The sequence below is a fragment of the Nansenia antarctica genome (assembly GCF_963989245.1).
Source record: "Nansenia antarctica genome assembly, chromosome: 7".
Classification (NCBI taxonomy): domain Eukaryota; kingdom Metazoa; phylum Chordata; class Actinopteri; order Argentiniformes; family Microstomatidae; genus Nansenia; species Nansenia antarctica.
In genome coordinates this window covers 46,630,360-46,642,859 of record NC_137677.1, presented here as the reverse complement: position 1 = coordinate 46,642,859, position 12,500 = coordinate 46,630,360, and positions in this window count along the sequence as shown.

The following is a 12,500-nucleotide window of genomic DNA, read 5'->3' as shown; positions in this document are numbered from 1 at the left end:
CATTATCAGACTAAACGAACGCACACGCCCCGAGACACACATACACACACGCACACACACACACACACACACACACACACACACACACAGCCCAACGCTTTCATCAGGCTCCAACCCAGCACCTCACAGCTCTGCGAGCCCCCCTCGACTGTGCTGGACTGGAATGCACCTCCCTGTTTGAAGAGTGTCTCTCTCTTTCCCTCTCTTCCTCCATCTCACTGTCTCTCTTTCTCTCTCTATCTTTCCTTCATCTCTCCTTATCCCCTCCCTCTCTCTCTCTCTCTCTCTCGCTCTCTCTCTCTCCTACCCACCCACCCTCTCTCTCTCTCTCTCTCTCTCTCTCTCTCTCTGTCTCTCTCTCTACCTCTCTCTCCCCTACCCGGCTCTCCCCCTTCCCTCTCTCTCTCCCTCTTTCTCCCCCCCCCACCCCTCCCTTCTCTCTCCCTGTCAGGACTTGTCAGTGTTGAAAGTCGACCGCAGACTCGCTGCCTCGGGGTATTAATCTTCTAACGACCACATAATCTCAGATAAATACCCAGAGTATCATTATCTCTGTCATTAACAGGCTTGACAGACCCAGTCCCCAGGCACGGCTTACACACCAGATACTCTTCCTGATGCGAGGGAGCAGAGGTCACCACCACCCCTGCTGTCTCTCTGTCTTCTTTGACTGTTTCATTCTGTCCTCTCTTCTATCGCTAATCACTAGCCTGCTAACTGGCCTGTGGTTGGTACAGTATCCACTGTCTACAGACACAGCATGGGGTACGAGCTGCCAATGGCCGCTGGCCTGAGCTAGATTACTTTTCCTGCTACGACTGGTTGATTGATGATTCCCTTATGTAGTCAAATGTATTGATTGTAAGTCACTTTGGAAAAAGGCGTCTGCTAAATGCCAAACATTTGCATTTAAATGGTTATCCTTCATCACCAGTCAGATAGTTAAGTTGTCGGTGGTGTATTTCATAACAGTCATTACACATACGCATTTTATTATCTGTCTCTTATAGCCGTTAACAATAATGTTGTCATTTGAGAGTTTCATACAGTGCCTGGCACATAATACGTCTAAATTACATCTATAATACATAACAGAGCTGCAACGGTGGTCCTTAAATATTAATAGAGAGCGGATAGACTGCAGCTGATAGCTGATCTGGTGTGATCTGATCTAATGTCATTATTGAGGCAGTTAATCGTGTATATGTCAGTGTCTAGGGGAGTGATTTATGGAAAGTCCCCCCTTTCAGAGCAATTACTTCACAAACACACACACACACACACACACAAACACACACACACACACACAGACACACAGACACACACACACACACAGACACACACAGACAAACACACACACAGACACACACACACACCTCTCGCTCATCAGGCTCAAACGGCAGAGCGCAAAAACAACAACAGCCCTCTTCAGATGTAGCTGCGAGCTAGACAGTGTTTGCATCCTTCCTGTTGGGTGTGTTTTTCTCCCGCTCGCCTTTACTCAATCTTCTTCTAATTCTCTCTCTCACTCGCTCTTCCCTTCTCCTCTCCTCCCTCTAGCTCTCGCTCTCTGTCTCCCCCCCCTTCTCTCTCTCTCTCTCTCTCTCTCTCTCTCTCTCTCTCTCTCTCCGTATCTCTGTTTGGCCATCTCTATCTGAGAGTGGCAGTGATTGACAGCAGTAGATACTGTATCTCCCTGTCAGAGCAGGGAGTGATGCTGTCAGTGACATCTTCTCTGAACCCTGGGAAACCTTCAATCAAAACCGTTCAGCTGTATTTCTGGATAAGTCAAATACTTTATACTGGACATTCATAAATGCAGTAATCAGTTTTAATAATAATAAATAATAATCATAATAATCATAATCATAATAATAGAGATTTATATAGCGCCTTTCAAGAGACCCAAGGACGCTTTACATATTGAGACAGAAAGACAGTCAGACAGACAGACAGGCAAAGAACACAGAAACTTGAACAGGACCCTGAGGTCCGTTTTGAAGGGCGGGGGGACAGACAATCTCTCCCCCTTCCCCTATCAGTAACCCAGTGATCACAGATGTGTTCTGTCAACGTACAAACGCCACGGAAATGACTGTTAACTATGAATGTTTAACCCTCTAATGGATATTTATTGTGTGAGCTGATAATGACTTTCTGTCAGATTAGGATCAAACGGGGCAATCAGGGAGGAAATCCAGCCAAGAAACAGAGTCAAAAGACCTTTCCTGCTTCCTTTCCCAGTGTTTCATTTCTGATGACAATTAAACAAACAGCTTAATGAAGTGGAGTTCTGTAATCTTGGCTCCAGCTTTCTGTAGCCTTTAAGCGTCTGTTTTCCATTCCCGGGCCCCCCTCCTTCCGACCCCATTCTCTTGATTTTTTCCTCTCCTTTGCTCTCATCTCCGTTCCCTCTTCTCCTCTACTCCGCACTCCTCTTCCTTCCTCTCCTCTCCTCTCACCGAACGACTATAGTCCGATTGACAATCTCTGTAATTGCATTGAGCAAATAAACGCCTGGATGACACAAAACTTCCTCCAACTAAACAAGGACAAAACAGAGATAATTGTATTCGGTGCACCTGACAAAAGATCGAAAGTCAGTGCAAAACTTGATTCTCTCTCTCTTCACAGTAAAAAACAGGTCAGAAATCTTGGTGTAATTCTAGACTCCGATCTAAACTTCAACAGCCACATAAACTCAATAACTAAATCAGCCTACTATCACCTGAAAAACATAACAAGAATGAGAGGTTTCATGTCCAAGCAAGACCTTGAAAAACTCATCCATGCATTTGTTTCGAGTAGACTTGATTATTGTAATGGTCTACTAACAGGCCTATCTAAAGGAGCTGTTCGTAAATTGCAGCTCATCCAAAACGCCGCTGCTAGGGTCCTAACAAAAACAAAGAAATTTGAACACATTACACCAATCCTGAGATCCCTGCACTGGCTACCAGTCTCTCAGAGAATTGAATTCAAAATCCTCCTAATTACATACAAATCACAAAATGGTCTTGGACCAAAATACATATCAGATCTCCTCCCACCCTATATTCCCACAAGGTCCCTAAGGTCAGCTGAGACAAATCAGCTAATAATTCCAAGAGTAAAAACAAAACACGGTGCAGCAGCTTTCAGTCACGCTGCTGCATGCTCCTGGAACAAACTCCCTGAAGAAATCAAACAGGCCCAAACCCTTAAAATATTTAAATCTAAGCTAAAAACCTTCATGTTTTGCACCAGTTATGATTAAACACAAACACTTCTATCAATGTCTTTTTTCCATTAACTATTGTCTTTTTAAATGTTTTATCTATTTACTTCTTATATTTGCTTTTATTCATTGTAATTGTTATTTTCTTATGCTCCTCTTGTGGAGGGATGTGGAGGGATATGGAGGGATATGGAGTGGTGTAGAGGGATGTAGAGGGATGTAGAGGTTTGTGGAGGGATGTAGAGATTTGTAGAGGGATGTAGAGGGATGTGAAGGGATGTGGAGGGATGTAGAGTGTGTAGAGGGATGTGGAAGGATGTAGAGGGATGTAGAGGGATGTAGAGGGGTGTAGAGGGATGTAGAGGGATGTAGAGGGATGTGGAGGGATGTGGAGGGATGTGGAGGGATGTAGAGGGATGTAGAGGGTTGTAGAGGGATGTGGAGGGATGTAGAGGGATGTAGAGGGATGTGGAGGGATGTAGAGGGATGTAGAGGGATGTAGAAGGATGTGGAGGGATGTAGAGGGATGTAGAGGGATGTAGAGATATGGAGGGATATGATTAAACACAAACACTTCTATCAATGTCTTTTTTCCATTAACTATTGTCTTTTTAAATGTTTTATCTATTTACTTCTTATATTTGCGTTTATTCATTGTAATTTTTATTTTCTTATGCTCCTCTTGCTGTATTTTTAAATAATGCATGTAAAGCACTTTGAATTGCCCCTGTTGTATGAAATGTGCTATACAAATAAACTTGCCTTGCCTTGCCTTGCCTTATTTTACTCCTCTCTCCTCCCCTTTCCCTTTTCTCCTCTGCTCTCCCTCTCCTCTCCTCTCCTCATCCCCAAACCCATCCCTCCTGCACCTGACTACATGTGGGACCACCCTCTGCCTGGGTGAAGGGAACAGTTACTGTCTGCAAATCATAGGGGTTTGGAAATGATATGTTATGTGTTTGATAATTATATTATATTAGTTTTAGGTTTGTCCCAACCTTCACTAGCATTGTGTTGCTGTTGTTGTTTGTTTACCGCTCCTCTTAATACAAATGATACAGTCCATACCTGAGGATACACACACACACACACACACACACACACACAGACACACACACACACACACACACACACACACACACACACACACACACACTCCTGCAGCTTCCAACTCATAAACAATTCTAAACATAATCAATGTTATACTGAGTGGGTTTATCCTCTAAAAGCCAATTATTTCTGTTCTTTACTGCACAGAGATGAACCTGCCAAATCCCTCTAGATCTTAAACACATGTTACTCACAGAAACCTCTATAAACAGGACAAATGTGTGTGTGTATGTCTCTGTGTGTGTGTGTGTGTGTGTGTGTGTGTGTGTGTGTGTGTGTGTGTGTGTGTGTGTGTGTGTGTGTGTGTGTGTGTGTGTGTGTGTGTGTGTGTGCGCGCGCGCGCATTTGCGCATAGAGAATACTGTGTACAAAGAGAGAGAGAGGACACACTGGAGACACTGTGTTCTCATTAGAACTCAATCCCCAACCCTGAAGTTTCCAGGCTACAAACAACAAATGTATCAAATGCAGTACACATTAAAATACACTCACTGACTCACTAGCACTTAGACAATGGAAGGGATAGATTTCTTCACAGAGAGAAAGACAATGATTTGTTCTAGTGATAAAGCTGTACATGTAAAACTTACAAGAGTTCTTCTGCACAGCACAAGTCAAGCTCGTTTCCACGTATCTCACTGTAAATTACTCAGTTCGTGGAATGTTGCTGTTAGCGTTTATTTTTCTCTCAATTTCTTCCAATAGAGCCAAGGGTCAGAGAGGGCAAGGTGAGGATGTGAGCAGATGTCAGTCAGCCTACGCTGAAATCTGTCACCTGCAGCTATGGAAGATAGCTACTCTACATGCCTGTCCCACGTCTTCTCACAACACTAGCCTGCAGCCGCCTAAGGGCTTTACACAGTAACACCAAGCACCAGCTAACTGGTTCTGAGTTAGGTCTTGTAATTCTCAGAAGGGAGTTGAATATGAACTGTTAAACTGAAAAGTCATAAGCAGGTAAGAACAACCTTAAAAAATTGTGAATAAAGATACATTTATTATTAATTAACGGTTATTTCAAGTAAGGGATGTACAGTATATGATCTGTGAGTGCAAGGTATGTGTGTGTGTGTGTGTGTGTGTGTGTGTGTGTGTGTGTGTGTGTGTGTGTGTGTGTGTGTGTGTGTGTGTGTGTGTGTGTGTGAGGAGGGAGGTCTCTCTGTCTCTCTGTCTGCCTCTTCATCTCTCTTCATCTTTTGATTGCTTTAATTACAGACTTACTGTCAGCTCTCCTCTCAGAGAGCAGGAAAAACTCTTAGAGCAGATGAAAAGGAGTCCATCACACACACACACACACACACACACACACACACACACACACACACACACACACACACACACACACACACACACACACCTCCAGCTCCAGTCAGTAGTCCCTTTGATTTTCTGCCTGACGGTGATCTGTCTTTCATCGTCTCCTCCGCCTGATCCCTCTCTCCGTCTTTACCTCCACTGGGGCATAACGTCTCCCCCTCTTTCCCCGTGTTGATCTTGAACACATTGATACTGTAGGTGGGCAGGGTAATTTACTGTCTGTCTTTGTACTCTGCCGCTTTAGACGGAGGACACAACCATTTATCTCCCTTTGTCTCTTCGGCACATTAGTAGGTAGACAGAACGGTCCGCTGTCTCTGTATGTTTGTCTCTAGCGCCGAAGCAGAACGGTAGACTGTCTGTTTCTGTCTGTCTGTCTGCCTGCCTGTCTGTCTGTCTGTCTGTCTGTTTGTCTGTCTCTCTGCCTGCCTGCCTGCCTGCCTGCCTGTCTGTCAGTGTAGTGCCAACGCAGAACGGTTGACTGCGTGTCTATCTGTCTATATAGTGTGGAGGGTGGGAGTGATGCAGAGAGAGAGAGAGAGAGAGAGTGTCTGCAGGACCAGAAGGGTGCTGGGGTCTGAATCTGACTGGGCTCTGATAGGCTCTGGCACAGAGGGGTCAGATGGCCGGGATTGCAGCAGTTAAGAACATCTGTGAGTCCTCAAATAGAGGAGCCCCCTCTCACAACTACCCGCCTTTCATCTATACCCCAACTCCCTTCATGTCAAAAATATTTCATTATGGGGCAGACACAATTTTAGGAAACACTGTATGCCCTTCCTATATTAAATAGGAAATACAATGTTCTGCTCCACACCTCACTGTGAACATTTTTAACAATAGGCTCACATCACATCATGCCTGTATGTATTCATTGACAAGAGGTACTCTTCCATTTGAAATAAACAAGAACGATGTCCTCCCTTACCAGTCTAATATAAGTGTAGAGGGTGAAATTAGTTTAATAACTTTTCCCCGCCGGAAAATCTGTTTAAAAGCTTGAAGATTTAGGCTACAGCATAACATAATGACAAGCTCCTAGGAGCCATAAATCTTGGGATAGCCTGTTTAATTCAGTTCCGTGGATTGCTTTTTTTATTTTGTTGGGAGATATATTTCTTCCATAAATCTGCATTAACTTTCACAAACAAACTGTTTTCAGACACATCCCCCAAAAAAATTTGTGCATTTTTTAAATCTAATCTAATTCATCGAACCAAGTCAACAAAACTAACCCAAATATCGTCCATACGATGAACATGTTAGCAGAGTAATTAAGGTTATTATATGACTGTGGATAAGTAAATTGCAATTCCAATTGATACAATCCAATCTATGAATCGAATGAATTTCTATTATCCCTTTAATCCCTTAGACGTCACGCTCAATCTTTTGAAGATGAGTTACACCTTTTTCCCCTGTTTCTTCTCTCCTTATCCTTTTCCACCTCTGACATGAAAGACTTTGTGGCGCGCCGGTGCTGGGGGGCTATGGAGCTGGGTGGAGAAGAGGGATAGAAGGGGGATTGATTTCCACCCTGAGCGGTGCACTGGTAGTTCAAAGCTGCAGACTTCAGAGGAGCGGCAGGATCCAGCATGTCCCAGCCGGGCTGAGCTGCCTGTCTGCGGGCAGGACTTCCCCCGGGGCTCGGGGAGCGGGACAGCCAGGCGGCACCGTGAAAACAATTATGCCAAAGGGACACAGAGAGCTCACCACACACCGTTACGCAGAACACAACTTCTGCGTCTTTGAGCCTCGGGAAAGCGCTATATAAATTCAATGAATTATTATTATTATTAACTTCACAGAACCTACTACTGTCCCAGAAATCTGTCTTTCGGGGATAAGCCATTAATAGCACATAGGGGAGAAGCTGAGCCTACGCGTAACCCGTGGAACAATTACCTGGGTACTGATGGAGTCAATAAAAGCCTAACCTGTTCCCAAGGGCCTATCCAATAGCGCACGACTCGAACAACTTTGTCCACTTGTTCACTTTGTGTGAACTAATTAACTAATGCATAATGTAGAAGCCTAGGCTTACAAGGCAAAGAAGGATACAGTTGGGAGAATATTAACAGAACAACTGTTCTCTTAATCTCAAGGGAGATTGACTATCTACTGTATAGGCCTACTGTAGGCCCTATGTTCTTTTATTTTTGTACAACATTGACATTGTCAGGCCTTTTCTAACAGTGCCCACTGTTTGCCCCAACAAACAATGCATGCTTATTTTCAGAGATAAAATTACAGTTAAGTACATGTGTCTGAAACATAACTGGTCCAGGAATTTCCCTAGTCTTGCAGCAATCCCTCTTCAGCATTCCAGAGAGAGAAGAGGCGCCTTACCTGTGAGTAGAGCGGTGGGACAGTCTCTGTTGGTAGCCTATCTCCAGACGGGACAGCGCTGAGGTCTCTGTGTGCGGACCGCTAATCGGTGATCAGGCTGTATTGAGAGCTCGGACAGGCATCACCAATATCTAAATGCGCTATAAACAAATCCTCTATCGTAATCTCAGAGAGTCTATTCCGATGTGTGCATGCATGCCGAGAGAGTGTCTGGCTCCTCCTCAGCAAGAAAAAAAGTGAAAAGTTTCCTCCGCCCCAAAGAGATCAAAACTAACCTGATTCAGGTAGACTTGAGAGTCAAACATGACTGTGACTGCGCACCCCAACTGCGCCATCTAGTGGTGAAATCTGCATATCGCAATACCCCTGAAACTCAACAAATCGTGAGTTTAGAATGATATGGTTCTATCTCCGTCTAGGGCAGTTCAGAGATATTGAGCGTCAACGTTTTTACATTCCATTATATTTTGTGAGATGGAACCTTTGTATTATATGAATTACTAACAAAAAAAATGGCAACATTTTAAAAATAACACCACACAGGCATTAATAAACACCTAATGGATCAGATTATGTAAAAAACTCAATTTGGACAAAAATGGAGATAGAACCTTATAATTCTAACGTCACGAAATCACATCATTGATGCTGCCTCTCTCTAATCGGGCTTTTAAATACTGATTGATGTCACAACAAATCCCATCTCAAAGGGGTACCAAAGAGAGAGGTGGTAAACATCCCTCTCTAACACTGTACACAGGATTACAGGGAAATATCAAAGTACATAGGACTAATGAAAGCTTTGGATAGTGGACATGCATCGAGAAGTCATTTCAAAGCATAGGTGATTTAGGAGTTTAATTGATCTGATGTTTGTTTGTGTTATTCTGATGTATGTGTGAGGGGATGTAGGGTCAGAGCAGGTGTGCTGTTGGCGCCGGTTGTTTCGATCGGACCAATCCCTGGACTTTATTCCTCTCTCTCTCTCTCTCTCTTTCTCTCACTCTGTCTGTTCTCTCCCTCTCCTCTTCCTTTCCGCTCCATCTCACCCTCATCCGCAGGAAAGAGCAGATAAAAGAGGTTCTTTGAAAGCTTCTGGAAGTCCTGTAATTACTGCTCTCTCTCTCTCTCTCTCTCTTGCTCTCTCTCTTGCTCTCTCTCTCTCTCTCTCTCTCCCTCTCTCTCTTCCTCAGACCCCCGTCCCCAGTGGTCGTGTGATGGAGCTGATGCTGGTGCTGGATGGAAAAAACCTCTCACATTACGTTACTTCAGAAGGCTCCGCTTCAGCCAGAGCAAACAAGACCCCAGCCATAGGCCTAATACATATTAAAGCCATGTACATCAAAGCCTCCTACTCTCTCTGACTGATCTCAGTGAACCACTAACATATTATTATTATCATTGATCCTTAATCAGTAGAATCATATACTGTTGGACCCATCAGATGTGTTTGTTTAATACATAATTCATCTACAGACAGAGCAGGAAACAGGTTGTTGGTCAGTGGTTGATTTCTATGGCCAGGGTTAGAATGAGTCAGCTTGCATGGTCAACTGCGATGGGTGAGTAATCACAATCCTCTTTTTGTACCTGATAAAACAGTTTAAACAGCACTTAAGACCCAAATACCTATTCAGCTGTACAGTAAAGGGCGCCTCTTTAGACAATTGAGATGCAGCCCAGTGGTATTTCAAAGATAGCTTTGGATTTCAGAAATTAGCATTATGGATACAATATAGGGTGACACACACACACACACAAACAAACACACACACACACACACACACACACACACACACACACACACACATACATTTGTATCCTGTCCTCTACTCCTCAAAAGAGGAGCAAAATGCTGGTTACCATGGTGACTGCAGTGTCAGCTAACCTACTTTCCGTGGACGAAGGACATTGGTTGATCTAAAGAGGTGTACAATATAATCTAAGCATCAAAGTACAGTGATATATTGTATACTGTATATTTCATTGTGTCCAATTATTTGCCTATTATCATTTGAAACTACCAATAAATATTTGTTGGACAACTGTTTTTCTTCAAGGTAAATGCTTTGAACAAATCAACAGTTTATTTATTTATTTATTTGCAGTTTATTTTCCTTAATTTCTTTAAATCCTGCTAGCTGTTTTGTATTTGTGACTCGGATCCAGATTTGCTGTGGAAAATTGCATTAGTGACGACATACCAAACAATGCGTGGGCTTGAAAGAGAGTGAGAGAGAGAGAGAGAGGGAGAGAGAGAGATAGAGAGAGAGAGAGAGAGAGATAGAGAGAGAGGGGGAGAGAGAGAGAGGGACAGAGAGAGATTTAAAAGGATTCAATGGGGAGGATACATACACACACACACCCACATGCACACGCACGCGCACACGCACACCCACACACACATACACACACACACACGCACACACACACACGCACACACACACACACGCACACACACACACACACACACACACACACCCTCTACTCTACCTGAGGCTTGGGCCTTGTGCTCCTCTCCGTGGGTGGCTTGGAGCAGGCCCACCCCTCACCCCGGCAGGATGCCTGTCTCTGTGGCCTGTACACACAGCCTTCCCCCTAATCACTACCCCCCAGGCAGCCTACCTCCCCTCTCTCTCAGGGCTGGGCTAAACGTGAGAACAGGGCAGGTCTGGACAGGTGGAGGCAGACTCAGCCTCTAGTTGAGAGATGTCTCCCTCAGCCAGGAGTCTCCAACAGCAGCAGGAGCATCGGCTCAAACAGGCGTTATCCCAAATAGGAATGTGTTTGTTCAGTGCAAGTGTTCAACCTAAACATTCTGTCTTTTATTAAATATGTTTGATATTCATACCAGGAACCATGTCAACGTGTGGAGTGCTTAGCAAGTTATGTTAACTTAATGGATCTTGTTGTTTAAGGTGATATGTTGAATATTGGTAGAAAGTTGAAGAATACACTTGAAACAGATCAGCGGAGGATATGTTTAGCATGGCTCTTCATACTCACTGATTAGAGCATGGCTCTTCATACTCACTGATTAGAATATTAATGAATTCAATCATTATGTACCAGGTAAGTGCAAGTGAGATATGAATGTCTTTCTCAGTGAAGCTTTGGATGCTGTGAAGTGCTTTGAAATGGTTTCGTACACAACTTCAACACACAATTTAATGTCAACCTGGTTTCACCGGAAGGCGGCGCTAGAGCTCCTTCATATTCCACTCTGTTAGACTACCTATCCGTTCACAATAAACGGGGAAACCTATTCAATGTTGTTAAACTGCGCACAGGTAAATAAATAAACATATCTTACAAAGTAAACACGATGCTAATCTTTTGTATTGTTGTCAAACGATGTTAGTTTATCCACGTTGACTAGTTAAGCTGTGCGGTTTTGAAGGATGTCCCTTTGATTGAGCGTCTCAGTCATCAGGGCTAGAAGAGGGTCACGAATGCAAATGCAATATGTTGGTTTGCAGCACAACACACTATTTGTAATATGTTTATACCATCAACTGTTTTTTATTTTTATTTTATTATTATAGTTTAGTAATAGACTCATTCGCAGTGGCGCAAGACGCGCTCCATAGTGAGATGTGCGCAAATTGTCATTGAGCAGATCAGAGAATATCGAGAATATCCATCAATCATTATTTCACTGTTCTGATTCTAGCATGCAGGTGTTCTGCCCGGTGATTACAGAGCAGATCGTGAGTTAGTGCACATCCATCCGCCCACATACATAACTGCATTCATATCACACATCTCTCCCTCTGGTTGAGCTAACCGTGCAGCTCTGCCTCCATCATAATAAATACGCCGTAGGCAGGTGTGTAACGAAGAATAACAGGTCATTGTACACTACAATTTCTATTGTGTATCGCCGTTGTGTTCGGTGCATATGCATGACATCTCGTGAGTTTAGAATGATAAGGTGCTATCTCCGTTTAGGGTAGTTCAGAGATATTGAGCGTCAAAGTTTTTACATTCCATTATGTTTTGTGAGATGGAACCGTTGTATTTTATTAATTACTAACTCAAAAATGTCAACATTTTTAAAACAACACCACACAGGCATTAATAAACACCTAATGGATCAGATTATGTAAAAAACACAATTTTGACAAAAATTGAGATAGAACCTTATAATTCTAACGTCACGATATTCTCTCCCCCCTCTCTGCTCCACTGGGCTCAGTGCGCGCGCCAGCGGGGGCTCGATACGGGGACGGATGAGAGCACCGTGACCTCACCGCATTCTGCACAGCTGCGCGAGGGAGTGACGGTAGGAGAGGCTCGGCGCTGGGGGGCTCCGGTCGGGGGAGTCAGCAGCTCGCATTTTAACACTCGCTGCCAGTATGCAATGCATTCTTCATTTAGGTGCACTTTTAACACGGATCCTACAGAAAACACTCGAGAATACTATTTATAATATAGGGTTATTGTATTATTAAGACATCTTAAGACATCTCAAGACTGGCTGGGTATGTATAACTCGTAACGTTAT